The following is a 19,384-nucleotide window of genomic DNA, read 5'->3' as shown; positions in this document are numbered from 1 at the left end:
GACCGTCAGGTGTCCGACTACATCGGGTTAACGGCCGATGTGGACGCTCTGAGGAGTGATGAACCCCTGGACTACTGGGTGGGCAGGCTTGACCTCTGGCCAGAGCTTGCCCAATTTGCAATCGAACTGTTGGCTTGCCCCTCATCCAGTGTCCTGTCCAAAAGGACGTTCAGCGCAGCAGGGGGGATCGTGACCGATAAGCGTACTCGCCTAGCTCACGACAGTGTTAACTACCTCACATTTCTAAAAATGAATGAGGCATGTATCTTAGAGGAATTCAACACATGTGACCAGTAGACCATGTATATGTCTATAAACAATTTTTTTAATCGAGCACACAGACCTTCTTTCTTCATTTGGCTCACTTCCTTCCCGTCCAAAAAAAGCACACCGTACTATATGCCCGTACCCTCCTCTTTGAAGAGGTTGAGCGGTGTCATATTTCTACTGGGGCTGCTTATTATGAGGGGCTCCCACCATCCCTGTGCTGTGCTGACTTCCTCCTGGGGCTGCTTATTATGAGGGGCTCCCACCATCCCTGTGCTATGCTGACATCCTCCTGGGGCTGCTTATTATGAGGGGCTCCCACCATCCCTGTGCTGTGCTGACTTCCTCCTGGGGCTGTACCTCTGCTGTGCATATTATGAGGGGCTCCCACCATCCCTGTGCTATGCTTATTATGAGGGGCTCCCACCATCCCTGTGCTATGCTCATTATGAGGGGCTCCCACCATCCCTGTGCTATGCTCATTATGAGGGGCTCCCACCATCCCTGTGCTATGCTGACTTCCTCCTGGGGCTGCTTATTATGAGGGGCTCCCACCATCCCTGTGCTGTGCTGACTTCCTCCTGGGGCTGTACCTCTGCTGTGCATATTATGAGGGGCTCCCACCATCCCTGTGCTATGCTCATTATGAGGGGCTCCCACCATCCCTGTGCTATGCTGACTTCCTCCTGGGGCTGCTTACGGTGCAGGTGTCAGTGCTGTATATCACGGTGCTGATGTCAGTACTCTCTATCACGGTGCTGCTGTTAGTGCTGTATATCACAGTGCTGGTGTTAGTGGTTTATGTCACGCTGCTGATGTCAGTGCTTTATAACGGTGCTGGTGTCAGATCACTCTATCACGGTGCAGGTGTTATTGCTGTATGTCACGCTCCTGATGTCAGTGCTCTATATCACGGTGCTGCTGTCAGTGCTGTATATCACGGTGCTGGTGTTAGTGCTTTATATCATGCTGCTGATGTCAGTGCTCTCTATCACGGTGCTGTTGTCAGATCACTCTATCACGGTGCAGGTGTCATTGCTGTATGTCACGCTGCTGATGTCAGTGCTCTCTATCACGGTGCTGCTGTCAGTGCTGTATATCACGGTGCTGGTGTTAGCGCTTTATGTCACGCTGCTGATGTCAGTGCTCTCTATCACGGTGCTGTTGTCAGTGCTCTCTATCATGGTGCAGGTGTCATTGCTGTATGTCACGCTGCTGATGTCAGTGCTCTCTAGCACGGTGCTGGTGTCAGATGACTCTATCACGGTGCAGGTGTCATTGCTGTATGTCACGCTGCTGGTGATCATCTCCTGCACCCTCTTCTTTGCCTACCCTGACCTTCCCTCTCCTCCATTGCCTTCATGCGCTCCACAGTCCTTAATTGTCACAACAATTTCCCATATAAAAAAAGAATGTTTGTAGTTGTCGATCCCAGATTCACCTCATACATGTGTTATGTCATTGGCCATGTGGTAGGACTATGTTTGCACAGCTATTAATTATTTTGTGGCTGCAAATTTGACCTGTAGGTTTGCAAAGTTCGCCTCCCATTGAAGTCAATGGGGCCCGCCGCGAACGTTACGGTTCGCTAACTATCGGCCGCGTTCGCGAAACGTCCCGTCGGAAGTTCGTCCATCACTACTTGGGGATATAGGGAGAGATAGTATTGGGGTTACAGGGGGGTTATTCTTGGGGCTATAGGGAGGGTTAGTATTGGGGTTATAGGGTGGGTTATTCTTGGGGCTATAGAGAGGGTTAGTATTGGGGTTACAGGGGGAATATTCTTGTGCATATAGGGAGGGTTAGTATTGGGGTTACAGGCAAGTGTTCTACCTACTGGCTGAAATTTAGAATACAAAAAAATATCTTTCTGCAAAAAACAGTATTCAAAAGTGTTTAACAAAATACATACAAATATAGGACACATTCACTGTGGTTTACATTTTATTCCATCAGGATTTAAATTGTACAGCAGAATTCTCCCTGGGGACACAAAGCAGTTAGCAGTCAAGGCAGCCATCTTGGTAATTGCATTGGCCGGGAATCGAACCCGGGTCAGCTGCTGAATAAGCAGCTATGCTCACCACTGCACCACCAACGCGAGGCATGTCTTTGGAGTGTGAAGGGAAAAAAACTATCTGCAGCTCCCCCCAGCACCCTCCACCCCCCCACCGCCCTCCATCCCCCCCCACCCTCCACCATCCCCCACCGCCCTCCACCCCCCCCACCCTCCAACCCCCCCCCCCCACCCACTTACCTGAGCTTGATCTCAATCTAGCGCTGTGCCTGAGAGCAGTGTCTCTCCACCCACCCCCCACCTGTATATAGGTCAACCACCCCCCCAAACACATGTATATAGGTCAGCCACCCCCCCCACACACCTGTATATAGGTCAGCCACCCCCCCACACACACAAACCTGCATATATGTCAGCCACCCTCCCAAACACACAAACCTGCATATATGTCAGCCATCCCCCCCCCCCACACACACTATAAACTATGAATGCATCGGCGCTCAGACTTAATCCTTCTCTCCTTATAGGTGCACTGCAAACCCAAACTGTTTTCCCCACCTCTTTAAAGTGAAAATAGTTCTGACCAACAATATTCTTCACCAGTGCTTGTAAGCAGGGGTGGTCCTCTATTCACTAAGCCGCCCACTCGCTTGCCCATAGAAAGCTGAAGTTGCCCAGCCCATCATAAATGACTTCAATCAGATTCAGGAAAATCAAATATTGTCCTAATATCCTGGCCAGGTCATTTCTCCGCAGGATGTATTTCAGAATGATGATAATTATCAGGAGTGTTATCTTACACCAGAATGCACTGGTGGCCAGTAATGAAATCCAGCTGGAGGATTCTGATGGCCCGTTTGCCGTTCCTTTTACCATACCGTCCACTTCCTGCTCTGTTGAGTTTTTGCGTAACTGCTTCACTAGCTTCTGGATCTCTGGAGGGTTATACTCCCTTCCTTTGTCCAAGTCCTACACTTGCTGCTCCGTGGACATGATCTTGGACTCCTCCACTGGAATGTGGGTATTTGGGGTTTCTTGGGAGACTTTTTGCTTTCCTAACCATGGATATAATATTTTAAAAACCCATGGAATTTCCCCTGGCCTCTCTGTTGTCTTTACAGTCTCCTCTTCTATCACATGGATCTCTGGGGGGTCATTTTCAATTTTTCTGTCCAAGTCCTCCACTTGCTGCTCCGTTGACTCGATCTTGGACTCCTCCACCGGAATGTGGGTACTTGGAGTTTCTTGGGAGACTTCTTGCTTTTCCAACCATGGATATAATATTTTAAAAACCCATGGAACTTCCCCTAGCCTCTTCGTTGTCTTCACAGTCTCCTCTTCTATAACGTAGATCTCTGGGGGGTCATTTTCAATTTTTCTGTCCAAGTCCTCCACTTGCTGCTCCGTGGACTCGATCTTGGACTCCTCCACCGGAATGTGGGTACTTGGAGTTTCTTGGGAGACTTCTTGCTTTTCTAACCATGGATATAATATTTTAAAAACCCATGGAACTTCCCCTAGCCTCTTCGTTGTCTTCACAGTCTCCTCTTCTATCACGTAGATCTCTGGGGGGTCATTTTCAATTTTTCTGTCCAAGTCCTCCACTTGCTGCTCTGTGGACTTGATCTTGGACTCCTCCATCGTAATGTGGGTATCTGGGATTTTTTGGGGGACTTTTTGCCTTCCTAACCATGGATAGAATATTTTAAAAACCCATGGAATTTCCCCTGGTCTCTCCATTGTCTTCACAGTCTCCTCTTCTATCACGTAGATCTCTGGCGGGTGGTCATTTTCAGTTTTTCTGTCCAACTCCTCCACTTGCTGCTCCGTGGACTCCTCCACCGGAATGTGGGTATCTGGGGTTTTTTGGGAGACTTTTTTCTTTACTAACCATGGATAGAATATTTTGAAAATCCATGGAATTTCCCCTAGCCTCTCTGTTGTCTCCTCTTCTACCACCTGGATCTCTGGAGGGTCATTTTCCCTTCCTCTGTCCAATTCGTCCACTTGCTGCCCTGTGGACTTTATATCAGACTCCTCCACCAGAAGGTGGCTTCCTGGGGGGTCATTATCTGTTTCTCTGTCCAAGTCGTCCACTTGCTGCCCTGTGGACTTTATCTCAGACTCCTCCACCAGAAGGTGGCTTTCTGGGGGGTCATTATCTGTTTCTCTGCCCAAGTCTTCCACTTGCTGCCCTGTGGACTCAATCTTGGACTCCTCCACCGGAATGTGGATGTCTGTCTCTTTTTGTGAGTCTCTTTGCTTTTGTGACCATGAGAATGGTTTAAAAACGCATGAACTCTCCCCTGGCCCCCCTATTGACTGTACAGTCTCCTCCTCTTTCATATAAATCTCTGGGGGGTCACGTTCAATTCCTTTGCCTAATTCCTCCACTATCTGCACCGGAGCATTGATGTTCTCTTCCTTGAGGGGCATGGAGATCTCTGGAGAGGGTTTGGTGACCTCTCGTACTCCTACCCATGTGCACAGTAGAGTAAAAATGACGGCAATGATCTGATTCCTCATTTTTGTAAAGATTAGTAACTGACAAGAAATGTTAGTTACTACAACAAATAAAGATAGAAATCTGCGCTTGCTGCTCGCTATCAATAGAAGGTTTTGAATAAACAAAACCAATATGGAAAAAGAAAGCTTTGAAATTCAGTGAGAAAATACCTGGAGCTCCTTCCAGACACACCTGTCTCAGCTGAGATCAAAGACCAACTGACACTCTGCAACTGCTGCTGTTCCTTATATAGCCACATCAGTGTCACTATGACATCATAGCGTTGTTAAGCTGCAAGAGAGAAACTTCACTTTACAGCTGCTGCAAAATTAGCAACTTCACTTTACAGCTGCTGCAAAATGTATCATCTGGGCTGCGCCAGGCACTGTGCACAGGATGGATCTGATTTTGGGGATCCAGCAGAACTGGAAATGATCCGATATCTTCATTATAATGAAATCCTATAGACTGTAATACTACATATTGATACAACTGGAATGTTTCCTATTGGATGCAATAAATATTAGGAGAATCTTTTATACAGTGCGGAGATCTTTATTTATCTATTTCGTTTTATTCAATTTTATCATTTTAAAATGGCTATTGCCTTTAACAAAGATGGCGCCGGTGCTCCGTCAGATGAGGGTGACGTCCCACACATCACTTCCATTACATCATAATACTGGTCGCTCACCTGTACACTCATTGTCCGCGGTGTAATAAAGTTGATTCAATCGGTGAGTGCAGTGTGAGGAGAAGTGCCCGGTGGGATGATCGGTGTTGTGGCAATAAACATTGCCGAACTGGTTGCTATGGCCGCCCCGCGCCTAGCAACAGCGCTCTGAGTCCGCCTGCAGGAGCGAGAGAGCAGCCAGAGAGCGTCTTCGGTATCTCCTCCCCCTGAGCCCTGAAGGCGGAGTCTTACTGTTGCGGGGCGGGGACGGTAGAAGTGTGATTTGCATTCGGGGTAGAGTGGGAGGAGCCGCAGTGCAGAGGGCGGGACAGGCGGGGTTCCGATCTGAGCCGAGAGGGGGGTGGGGGGGGGACAGATTTCGACAGGGAAACCATTCTCGGCACAACACCGGTGGAGAGGAAGTATGTCCGCCAGTCTGCGCGATGATCTGCAGGAATACCTCCAGGAGCTGGGTGTCACCCTGCGGGGGGCGGGGCCGCTTTTTCTATGTGTGGGGATAGCGGCGTGTGCGGGGTGCCACGTGTTCTCGCCGGGACTGACCACTAGGTGGCGATGTAGAGACTCTAATGTAAACCAGAGGGGAAAAAAAAGTGACATTTAACCCGTTTAGTACCAAATTCTATATATTTCCCTTCATTACCTATTTATTATTATTATTATTATTATTATATTTTCATATTATTATTATATTACTATTACTATATTGTCATTATTATATTATATTACCATTATTATTTTATATTCCATTATTATCGTTATTACCATTAATATTATTATTACATTACTATACATATTAGCACAATTGTATAAACATTATTATTATATTATCATTACTATATTTCCATTATTATCATATTACCATTATTATTATTATTATATTACATTAATATATTACCATTATTATTATGTTTCCATTATTGTTATTATTTTATTATTGTCATTATTATATTATTATATTTTATTAATTATATTATCATTATTATTATTATATTATGTTACCATTATTATATTCCATTATTATCATTACATTACTATACATATTATCATAATTATATTGCCATTATTATTATTATACTTAATATATTTCCATTATTATATTACCATCATTATTAATATATTACCATTATTATGTTTCCATTATTGTTATTATTTTAGTATCATAATTATATTACCATTATTATATTATCATTATTACCATTAATTGTTATATTACCATGATTATTATTATCATAATTATAATACCATTATTATATTATATTATCATTATTTTATTCCATTATTATTATCATTATATTACCATTAATATTATGATTATTATTATATTACCATTATTATTGTTATATTGCCATCATTATTAGCATGATTATATTACCATTATTATCATATTATTAATATATTACCATTATTATGTTTCCATTATTATTATTATTATATTTCCATTATTGTTATTATTATTTTGTTATCATAATTATATTACCATTATTATATTATCATTATTACCATTAATATCATTGTTATATTATTATCATAATTATATTGCCATTATTATACTTAATATATTTTCATTATTATATTACCATTAATATTATTAATATATTACCATTATTTTATTTCCATTATTGTTATTATTTTATTATCATAATTATATTACCATTATTATCATTATTACCATTAATATTATCATTGTTATATTACCATGATTATTATCATAATTATAATACCATTATTATCATATTATTAATATATTATTACCATATTATGTTTTCATTATTATTATATTTCCATTATTGTTATTATTATTTTATTATCATAATGATATTACCATTATTATATTATCATCATTACCATTAATATCATTGTTATATTACCATTATTATTATTATTATCATAATTATATTGCCATTATTATATTATCATTATTACCATTCATTTTATCATTATATTACCATTAATATTATCATTATTATTGTTATTATATTACCATTATTATTATTATTATTCCATTATTAACCACTTGCCTACTGGGCACTTAAACCCCCCTCCTGCCCACACCAATTTTCAGCTTTCGGTGCTCTCACACTTTGAATGACAATTACTCAGTCATGTAACACTGTACCCAAATAATTTTTTGTCCTTTTTTTTCATACAAATAGAGCTTTCATTTGGTGGTATTTGATCACCTCTGGGTTTTTTATTTTTTGCGCTATAAATGAAAAAATACAGAATATTTTGAAAAAAAAATGCATTTTTCTTTGTTTCTGGGATAAAATTTTGCAAATTATTCATTTTTTTTTCATGAATTTTGGCCAAAATTTATACTGCTACATATATTTGGTAAAAATAACACAAATTCCTGGATATTATTTGGTCTTTGTGAAAGTTAGAGAGTCTACAAGTTGTGGTGCAGTGGCCTCATTTCTTGCGACCCAAACAAGCCAGGAAAGTACAAATACCCCCCAAATGACCCCTTTTTGGAAAGTAGACATTCCAAGGTATTTAGTAAGAGGCATGGTGAGCTTTTTGATGTCATTTTTTCCCACAATTCTTTGCAAAATGAAGATTTTTTTTAATGTATTTTTTTCCCCCCACAAAATTGTCATTGTAATAGGTTATTTCTCTCACATGGCATGTGTATACCACAAATGACGCCCCAAAATAAATTCTGCTACTCCTGAGTATTACAATACCACATGTGTGGGACTTTTTCACAGCCTGGCCACATAGAGAGGCCCAACATGCAGGGAGCGCACTCAGGTGTTCTAGGAGCATAAATGACACATCTAACTTGTTGACTACCTATTACACTTTTGAAGGCCCTGGAGCACCAGGACAATGACACGAGACACTGATGGCACGTGGCACTGATGACAGATGGCACTGACAGGTGGCACTGATATGTGGCACTGGTGACACTGACACATGGCACTGGGGACAGATGACACTGATAGGTGGCACTGGAGACACATGGCACTGACAGGTGGCACTGGGGACAGGTGGGCATGTGTGTGTGTGTTCTTACTTTTCAATGATGCTGCAGCCGTTCATCTGTCCCTCCTCACACGCTGTCTCTGTGTGAGGAGGGAGAGACGGTGATGAGAGATGATCTCACATGTTTACATATGAGATCACCTCTCATTAGACACGCCGACCGAGTGCTAAATGGCCGCTGTGATTGGCCATTTATCACGATCTGTGATTGGCTGTGTCCACAGGGACACAGAACTTCCCTGATGTGCGTTCGCGGCGGCGAGCAGAGGGGGAGTAAACGGGAGGACGTCCAGGGACGCCCTCCCGGCAGTTAGTGTCCGCGCTGTAGACGTCTTCTGGCCATAGCGCGGGCGCAAAGTGGTTAATATTATATTACCATCATTATTATCATGATTATATTACCATTATTATTTATTATCATTACTATTAGGAATGCAATGATATAGGTAATGGTGCCAATACCAAGCATTTGCGTGAGTATCAGTACTCGCCCAAATGCTCCCGATACCAATACTTTATGGTGCGATTCGCATCAATACAAAATGAATGAGCGGAAATCGCACTGCAAAGAATCACATGCGTTTCGAACAGGAATGTGGTGCGATTCCTGTCCGAATAGCATGCGATTTTCCCCAGCGCTACTGCGTACGTGCCCTATACTGCAGCAGTCCTTCATCAGTATAGGTACTGACGTACAGTCTGCTAATCAGTCACAACCTACTTGTTCCACAAAGGTCCTTATAAGGACTGGTAAGGTCTAGGGTGCTACAGTACATAGGGTTGAGTGAGGTACAGTCTGCTATTCCATAAGGACTGGTATAGGTCCACAATACATAGGGTTGAGGTGCACTACTGCTGACCGCTGCCCTATACTGCAGCAGTCCTTAATCAGTATAGGGACTGACGTACAGTCTGCTAATCAGTCACAACCTACTTGTTCCACAAAGGTCCTTATAAGGACTGGTAACTTGGTCTAGGGTGCTGCAGTACATAGGGTTGAGTGAGGTACAGTCTGCTATTCCATAAGGACTGGTATAGGTCCACAATACATAGGGTTGAAGTGCACTACTGCTGACCGCTGCCCTATACTGCAGCAGTCCTTCATCAGTATAGGGACTGACGTACAGTCTGCTAATCAGTCACAACCTACTTGCTCCACAAAGGTCCTTATAAGGACTGGTAAGGTCTAGGGTGCTACAGTACATAGGGTTGAGTGAGGTACAGTCAGCTATTCTATAAGGACTGGTATAGGTCCACAATACATAGGGTTGAGGTGCACTACTGCTGACCGCTGCCCTATACTGCAGCAGTCCTTTATAAGTATAGGGACTGACGTACAGTCTGCTAATCAGTCACAACCTACTTGTTCCACAAAGGTCCTTATAAGGACTGGTAACTTGGTCTAGGGTGCTGCAGTACATAGGGTTGAGTGAGGTACAGTCTGCTATTCCATAAGGACTGGTATAGGTCCACAATACATAGGGTTGAGGTGCACTACTGCTGACCGCTGCCCTATACTGCAGCAGTCCTTTATCAGTATAGGAACTGAGAGTTTTGTCACAGGGTCATTTAAAAAATGACAGGCAGAGGAAGAGGCAGGCCCTTCCGCAGGGGTGGTAGGGGTAGGGCAGGAGCAACAGGCTTGAGCCAAAGTGGGAAGTTGCAGAAGGTGCGTTCAATTCATTTAAAGGACGCACCAGACTTGGTTGAGTGGCTCACTCAGCCTTACTCTTCTGCACCCTCCTCATCCTCTCGATCTGCACCCTCTTCTTCACTCTCTGCTATGTGCACCCCCAAAGACACTACCACCAACAACACCACCACCACCACATACCTTCCGCTTGAGTCACAGGAATTATTTTCCGATCCATATCAAGACATTTCTGATGCGCAGCCACTCTTGGTATTGGATCAGGAAGAGGAGGTAGCAACAACCACTACTCAGCAGTCTGACGACAGTACCCAGATCAGCCCAAGGAGGAGGTTGGTCCCCGGTGTTGCTGCCTACTCCAAGATCTCTATAGCGGTGGGGAAGGTGACGTCGATGATGACGTGTCTAGTGATGTCACGTGGGTGCCCACAAGAGAGGAAGAGGAGGGGAGTTCAGAGGGAGATATGGACCAGCAGATAGGGAGGAGAAGCAGGAATAACTTACATTCCACTTCCGGACTGGCAAGATTCCTAGATTGCATGATAAACATTACCCACATGCTTTCCACGCAACGAATCCCGAGGCCAAATCTAAGGGGGTGACCACCTTGCTACATAAAAATGCTGACTTCACTTTACACCAGCAATTGGCGGACATTGACGGACGGTATTTATTTTTGAAAGGGCTCTGGGCGGGAACCCCGTTTACCTTGGCTAACGTTTACTTCCCCAACACTGCACAGGTCACTTTTTGTCAACGTGTGATAGATGAATTGAAGAGCTTTGCATCTGGCTGTGTGGTGTTTGGGGGAGATTTCAACTTAGCGCTAAATCCTCTGCAGGATACATCGGATGGCAGATCCAGCATCCCCTATAAAAAGCTGCGTAAAATCAAGACACTTTTAGCATCCCTCACTTTAATAGATACTTGGCGTTTGACAAACCCTTCAGGCAGGGACTATACTTACTTTTCCTCCTTGCATAACAAATTTACATGCATAGATTACATTTTTGTTACTCAAAGGGATATATCCTGTATAAAATCTGCCAAAATAGGTGTGCAGACCCTCTCTGATCACGCCCCAATATCGCTGCAACTCCACAGAACGAACACACACCGCCGCCCCCACTCGTGGAGACTGAATCCCTCCCTACTTACGGACAAGGATAACATTGACAAAATAGCGGACGCAATTAAACTGTATTTCACAGAAAATGTCACTGAGGAATTGTCGCCTCTTACAGTCTGGGCGGCTCATAAATGCGTGGTTCGGGGGGAGCTCATGCGGATGGGGGTGGCGAGAAAAAGGGTAGCGGAGAGGGAGACCAACGACATTATACAGGCCATTAGAGACCTGGAAGGGAAGCACAAACAATCGTTAGCAACTGATACAGCAGTAGTTTTATTGGATTTGAGGAAAAAACTACAAGCCCACCTGAATCTTAAAGCACAGAAGATCCTTTTCTTTAGGAAGGGGTTCTTCTACGAACACAGTGATAAAACAGGCAAATTTTTAGCGAAGGCCCTTAAAGAAACACTTTTATCGACGAATATTGCTGCAATTAAAACCAGTGCTGGTCAGACGACACAAGATGCCGCAAAGATAGCACAAAGATTTCAGGAATATTACTCCAACTTATATAATCTACCACAGACACATAAACCTAGCGACTTAATGGGGACAACGGCAGAGATTACTTACAAATTTCTTGCTGATAGCGGACTCCCCAAACTTACTGAGGAGGATGCGCTGTCGTTGACCCAAGAAGACCCAATAACTGACGGTGAACTCACCGCAGCTATTAAGGAATTAAAAAAGGGGAAAAGCCCCGGACCGGACGGTTTGACAGCCCACTACTATAAAATCTTCTCGGAACTACTGATACCACACATGACGAAGACGTTTAACCACTTTCGAGACCCGCAAGCGTTACCAGAAGATTTTCTGAGAGCGCACGTTACAGTACTGCCTAAACCCAACAAGGACCCTCTAGACTGTGCTAGCTATAGGCCAATTTCTTTATTGAATGTGGACCTAAAACTTTACACGAAAATATTAGCGAACAGATTGCGACCACTACTGCACAAACTTATAGGCCCCGAACAGGTAGGTTTAATGCCTGGCAGGGAGGCGAAAGATAATGTGATCAAGGCTCTTAATCTTATACACAAAGCCCAAACAGAACAATTTGAAGGCATGCTTTTATCCACAGATGCAGAGAAGGCCTTCGACCGCGTGTCATGGGACTTCCTGTATGCGACCTGCTCCCACATAGGCCTGAGAGCACATATGCTATCCTGGATTAAAACCATTTATTATAACCCGACGGCACAAATTAAGGTGAATGGGACACTGTCAGACAAGGTGCTGATAACGGAATGGGACTAGGCAAGGGTGCCCTCTTTCACCCTTGCTGTTTATACTCACCTTGGAACCGTTAATCCGCACAGTAAACTTATCATCCTCTATACATGGCTTTCACGTAGGCGACAAGGCATACAAGTGTGCTGCTTATGCGGACGATTTACTGTTCTTTATAACTCAGCCGCACATCACTATGCCCAACTTGTGCACTATATTTACGCATTATAGCTATATAGCGAATTTCAAAATTAATTACAAAAAATCGGAAGCCTTAAATCTAACGCTGCACGAGACCACGCGGGAGGCCGTTCTACGCAATTGCAAATTTAAGTGGGAACCCCACTCCCTTAAATACTTAGGAGTTCTTTTGACCCCTAGTTTAAACGCGATATACAGCCAAAATTTCTTGCCACTGTTACAAAACGTAAAAAAGGATCTGGAGAGATGGACACTTAAACATTTCTCCTGGTTCGGCAGGGCAGCTATTATTAAGATGACAATCCTGCCCAGATTTCTGTATTATTTCCAGACTTTGCCCATATGGTTACCTGCAAACTTCTTTCGGTCACTGAATGCCATTCTTAGACACTTTCTTTGGGCGTCCAAAAAGCCACGCATAAGCCTTGCAATACTCACCAGAGATAAAGGCAGTGGGGGAATGGGATTCCCCAATTTCAAAAATTATTATAAGGCTACACATCTTAATAGAATGATTGACTGGACCTGCCATGCAGACAATAAAAACTGTGTGGCACTGGAGAACGGTGTAGGCCCTACTCCAGTGACACATTCTCCATGGATTCCGTGGGACCTATGCCCTAAACAGCTTAAGCAACATCCCCTTATAGGGACCACATTAAGACAACTACAAACAGTGACTCAAATGACGGGCTTGACTACTTCCCCTGGCCCTTTAACACCGCTAGTAGATAATCCTGACTTTCCACCGGGCATGCACAAACCTATTCGGCACTTCACATGCAGGAATTCGCCACTGCTGGCCACTCATTGCCTCGAGGGCAACAAAATTAAATCAATTTCGAACCTACAGCAAGATCTGGGCTTAACCTTTCTAGGCCACTGGACGTATAGACAAATACATGACTACGTTTTGAGCCCGCAGAGGCTCAAACATTTTATACGACCGCTAACGCCATTTGAGGCGGTTTGCTTTCAAGCCACCACCTCTACGAACAATATCTCCCTTACATATGCTTGGTTGCAATCCGCAGCCCGTCTGGAACCCAACAACCATAAGCTTTTCTGGGAAGCAGCATTAAATGCATCATTTACAAATGATCAATGGTTACAGGCATGTGTATTTGCCCATAAATGTGCAATTAGCACTCGATTACAAGAAACTTCTTTTAAACTTTTGACGAATTGGTATAATACGCCAATTAAACTGCATAAGTGGTTCCCCGCAGTTCCAGACATGTTGGCGCTGTAACCAGGCTAAGGGCACCTTACAACATATATGGTGGGAATGCGACCTAATTCGACCATATTGGACTCAAGTGATTAGCATTATACAACAAATAATCGATACACGGATCCCCCTAGACGCTAAATGTTGTTTATTACACATTACTAACCTTTCGATGAGAAACTATAAAAAATCGCTGACCAGATTCCTACTTACGGCCGCAAATGCGGTTGTACGAGATATTGGAGAAACACTACGACCCCCTCAATCACGGAATGGCTGGGAGAGACAAGACATCTTCACAAAATGGAAGAGATTAGGGCCATAGCACACGAAAGCACAGACAAGTACATCGTTACCTGGTGACCCTGGGTCATGTTTATATACTCCTCTGCATATACCTCCCTGACACGAGCCTGAGGAGGAAGTGTCACTGAGTGCCTGGGCTGTCAATGCCCGCTCTTTCCTTAGGGACAACCGCATCTTTTCCCTTTCTTTCTTCCTCTTTTTCCACGGTGCCAGCCTTGAGACAGGCTGTCACCTCTTTTCTATCTTCTTTTGCCACTTCTGGCTCTTGGATTACAAGTAGTAGGGTGTAACCCGATTGATATATAGTTATAATGCAGATATATCTGGACAGGCTTTTATAATACTTTATTGTTTATGTTTAGGTTTTATTGCTACACTAGGAATGGCAATGTACCTATCCTTTTTATTAAGGGTTTTTTTCTATATTTGGAGGGGCTCCCTAGCTTAATGGGATCTTTGTCAATCCGCTTATGCGCAACCAAGATGCCTAATAATATGAGTCTGTACCACTGTTGCTACCCTATTGTTCACTCAGGCAGTTGCATCTGCGATTATTATGCTCTGTTATGATGTATTGTAACTGGCTATTCCTTTAATAAACTTTAAGTTGATATTAGGAATAACTTACATTGCACAGGAGGGACAAAGTAGACTGCAAATGTATCAGGAGCGAGTCATCGACCATGTACGGTCACATCTGGCGCTCGCAGGACACCGGCACATGGCTCCGCAGTGTGGGCTTTTTTTAACGTGTCCGCTGCTGACAATAGCGTTGCCATCTACAATCTTTGCAGTCAACGCATTAGTCGCGGTAAGCCCAACACTCACCTAGGGACGACCGCCTTAAGAAGGCACATGAGCAGCCATCACCGAGTCCAGTGGGAGCAACGGAACACACAAAGCCACACTCCAGGCTCTCACCGCCCAGCCTCATCTTCTACTTCTCCTTCTCCTCTCTCCTCACAATTGTCCTCCACTCCACCTTCCATCACGCCAAGCTCACGTTTTTCTGCAAAAAGGCAGGCTTCCGTGGGCCTAATGTTCGAGCGTAAAAAAATGATGACGCCGGATAACCCTCTTGCCCAACGGTTGACGGCTGGCTTGTCAGAACTCATAGCCCACCAACTACTGCCATATAAACTGGTGGACTCGAAGGCTTTTCGTAAATTTGTGGCCATTGGAACACCACAATGGAAGGTCCCAGGAAGGAAGTATTTCTCACAGAAGGGCATCCCAGAGCTATATGGCCATGTTCAGCGGCAAGTGAATGTATCTCTGGCACACAGTGTCGGTGCCAAGATACATCTGACCACAGACACGTGGTCTAGCAAACACGGGCAGGGAAGGTATATCACTTTTACTGCCCACTGGGTGAACCTTCTGAGGGCCGTCAAGCATGTAACCCGTGGCACCCGTGTAGATTTGGTTTTACCGGCACGGATTGCATGCAGGCCTGGCCCTTCTTCTCCTTCTCCTACTCCATCCTCCTCCCTCTCCTCCTCGGCTGACTCCTTTTCCGCTGCTAGCGTCTCTTCCACTGCGCTGCCCAAGCTCCCCAGAACCTATTCGACATGCCAGGTGAGACGTTGCCATGCCGTGCTGCGTCTGTTGTGCCTGGAAGCCAAGAGCCACACTGGCCCGGCACTCCTTTCAGCTTTGTGTTCACTGGCAGATCAGTGGCTAACACCGCTCAATTTGACAGTTGGTAAAGTGGTGTGTGACAACGGTGCCAATCTGCTTAGCGCATTGAAACAGGGCAAAATCACGCACGTGCCATGCATGGCACACGTCTTAAACTTGGTCGTGCAGCGATTCGTTGTCAAATACCCTGGGGTCCAGGACATCTTGCGGCAGGCAAGGAAAATCTCGGCCCATTTCAGAAGATCTTACACGGCCATGGCTCGCCTTGCTGACATTCAGCGGCGACACAATCTGCCGGTCAGACATCTTATTTGCGATTGCCCGACGCGATGGAACTCAACCTTCTATATGCTTGATAGGCTGCTCCAGCAGAAACGTGCAGTTAACGTCTACCTGTATGAACTCTGCGGCAGAACAGGTTCTGGGGAGCTGGGGTTTTTTTCACCGCGCCAGTGGCTGCTCATGCACGACGCATGCAGACTACCTGCGGCTATTTGAGGAGATCACCAAACTGGTCAGTCGCAGCCATGGCGCCATCAGTGACATGGTACCTTATGCCTTCTTTATGGAGCGTGCATTGCGTCGTGTCATTGATCAAGCTGTGGAGGAGCAGGAGCGGGAAGATGAGGAAGTCGCAATGCTGGATGAATTCCCAGGGGTGGCTACTCTATCTGAGACAAGTCAACAACAGGAGTCTGAAGAGGAGTCAGAGGAGGATGGTGCCGGGGCGGATGAGGAGGAGCAAGAAGAGCATGCTTTAAACCTTTCTGGGATCCCTGTTGTTGTGCGTGGATGGGGAGAGGAGAATGAAGAGGACGCCATTATCCTGGATGATGAGCAGGAGCCAGGCCACCACACCGCTTCCAGTTTAGTGCAAATGGGGGCCTTCATGCTCCAGTGATTTAATAGGGACCCCCGTATAAAAAGCATAAGGGTCAAGGACCAGTACTGGGTGGCAACGTACTTAGACCCCCGGTACAAACACAAAATGGCGGAAATGTTACCGCCGTCACAGAGGGCTGGCAGAATGGAGCACTTCAAGGCCTTGCCTCAGGAAATGCTGCATTCTGCTTTTGCGTGCGCTGGCAGAGGAGCAATTCCCACTCCCAGAGAAGGAGTTGCGGGTACCAATCCAACAGCGCCTGCAAGAAGAGGCCGGTTTGAAGATGTTTTGGTGACTTCGGATATGAGGTCATTCTTTCAGCCGACCCATCGACAGGTGTCATCCGGATCCAGCATCACGGAACGCCTAGACCGTCAGGTGTCCGACTACATCGGGTTAACGGCCGATGTGGACGCTCTGAGGAGTGATGAACCCCTGGACTACTGGGTGGGCAGGCTTGACCTCTGGCCAGAGCTTGCCCAATTTGCAATCGAACTGTTGGCTTGCCCCTCGTCCAGTGTCCTGTCCAAAAGGACATTCAGCGCAGCAGGGGGGATCGTGACCGATAAGCGTACTCGCCTAGCTCACTACAGTGTTAACTACCTCACATTTCTAAAAATGAATGAGGCATGGATCTCGGAGGAATTCAACACATGTGACCAGTAGACCATGTATATGTCTATAAACAATTTTTTTAATCGAGCACACAGACCTTCTTTCTTCATTTGGCTCACTTCCTTGTCCAAAAAAAGCACACCGTACTATATGCCCGTACCCTCCTCTTTGAAGAGGTTGAGCGGTGTCATATTTCTACTGGGGCTGCTTATTATGAGGGGCTCCCACCATCCCTGTGCTGTGCTGACTTCCTCCTGGGGCTGCTTATTATGAGGGGCTCCCACCATCCCTGTGCTGTGCTGACTTCCTCCTGGGGCTGTACCTCTGCTGTGCATATTATGAGGGGCTCCCACCATCCCTGTGCTATGCTTATTATGAGGGGCTCCCACCATCCCTGTGCTGTGCTGACTTCCTCCTGGGGCTGCTTATTATGAGGGGCTCCCACCATCCCTGTGCTATGCTGACATCCTCCTGGGGCTGCTTATTATGAGTGGCTCCCACCATCCCTGTGCTGTGCTGACTTCCTCCTGGGGCTGTACCTCTGCTGTGCATATTATGAGGGGCTCCCACCATCCCTGTGCTATGCTTATTATGAGGGGCTCCCACCATCCCTGTGCTATGCTCATTATGAGGGGCTCCCACCATCCCTGTGCTATGCTCATTATGAGGGGCTCCCACCATCCCTGTGCTATGCTGACTTCCTCCTGGGGCTGCTTACGGTGCAGGTGTCAGTGCTGTATATCACGGTGCTGATGTCAGTACTCTATCACGGTGCTGCTGTCAGTGCTGTATATCACAGTGCTGATGTTAGTGCTTTATGTCACGCTGCTGATGCCAGTGCTTTCTATCACGGTGCTGGTGTCAGATCACTCTATCACGGTGCAGGTGTTATTGCTGTATGTCACGCTCCTTATGTCAGTGCTCTCTATCACGGTGCTGCTGTCAGTGCTCTATATCACGGTGCTGGTGTTAGTGCTTTATGTCACGCTGCTGATATCAGTGCTCTCTATCACGGTGCTGTTGTCAGTGCTCTCTATCATGGTGCAGGTGTCATTGCTGTATGTCACGCTGCTGATGTCAGTGCTCTCTATCACGGTGCTGGTGTCAGATGACTCTATCACGGTGCAGGTGTCATTGCTGTATGTCACGCTGCTGGTGATCATCTCCTGCACCCTCTTCTTTGCCTGCCCTGACCTTCCCTCTCCTCCATTGCCTTCATGCGCTCCACAGTCCTGAATTGTCACAACAATTTCCCATATAAAAAAAGAATGCTTGTAGTTGTCGATCCCAGATTCACCTCATACATGTGTTATGTCATTGGCCATGTGGTGGGACTATGTTTGCACAGCTATTGATTATTTTGTGGCTGCAAATTTGACCTGTACGTTTGGAAAGTTCGCCTCCCATTGAAGTCAATGAGGCCCGCCGCGAACGTAACGGTTCGCTAACTATCGGCCGCGTTCGCGGTCCGCAAAACGTCCCGTCGGAAGTTCGTCCATCACTACTTGGGGATATAGGGAGAGATAGTATTGGGGTTACAGGGGGGTTATTCTTGGGGCTATAGGGAGGTTTAGTATTGGGGTTATAAGGGTGGGTTATTCTTGGGGCAATAGAGAGGGTTAGTATTGGGGTTACAGGGGGAATATTCTTGTGCATATAGGGAGGGTTAGTATTGGGGTTACAGGGAGGGTTAGTGTTAGGATTACATGAATGGCTAGTGTTAGAGAGAGCTGTTGAGCTATATAATAAACAGCTGACCTTTATTTCATCCACATTGCTAAGGTTAGCCTAGAAAATACCTATAAAGGAGGCAAGTGTTCCACCTACTGGCTGAAATTTAGAATACAAAATAATATCTTTCTGCAAAAAAAAGTATTCAAAAAAAGTGTTTAACAAAATACATACAAATATAGGACACATTCACTGTGGTTTACATTTTATTTCATCAGGATTTAAATTGTACAGCAGAATTCTCCCTGGGGACACAAAGCAGTTAGCAGTCAAGGCAGCCATCTTGGTAAT

At 45.3% G+C, this 19,384-nt stretch overlaps 1 non-coding gene across 1 annotated transcript; it reads right to left on the bottom strand.

Annotated features, from left to right (window-relative positions):
* Positions 1 to 2,296: 2,296 nt before the first annotated feature.
* Positions 2,297 to 2,368, bottom strand: TRNAN-AUU (transfer RNA asparagine (anticodon AUU)). The gene has a single exon. It is a non-coding gene; the product is annotated as a tRNA-Asn (tRNA).
* Positions 2,369 to 19,384: the final 17,016 nt, after the last annotated feature.

The sequence above is a fragment of the Lithobates pipiens genome, unplaced genomic scaffold, assembly GCF_037356315.1.
Source record: "Lithobates pipiens isolate NorthernLeopardFrog02 unplaced genomic scaffold, aLitPip1_a1.2 Scaffold_18, whole genome shotgun sequence".
Taxonomy (NCBI): Eukaryota; Metazoa; Chordata; class Amphibia; order Anura; family Ranidae; genus Lithobates; species Lithobates pipiens.
Note: the sequence above shows the minus strand (reverse complement) of the source record. Positions and strands in the feature narration are given on the sequence as shown.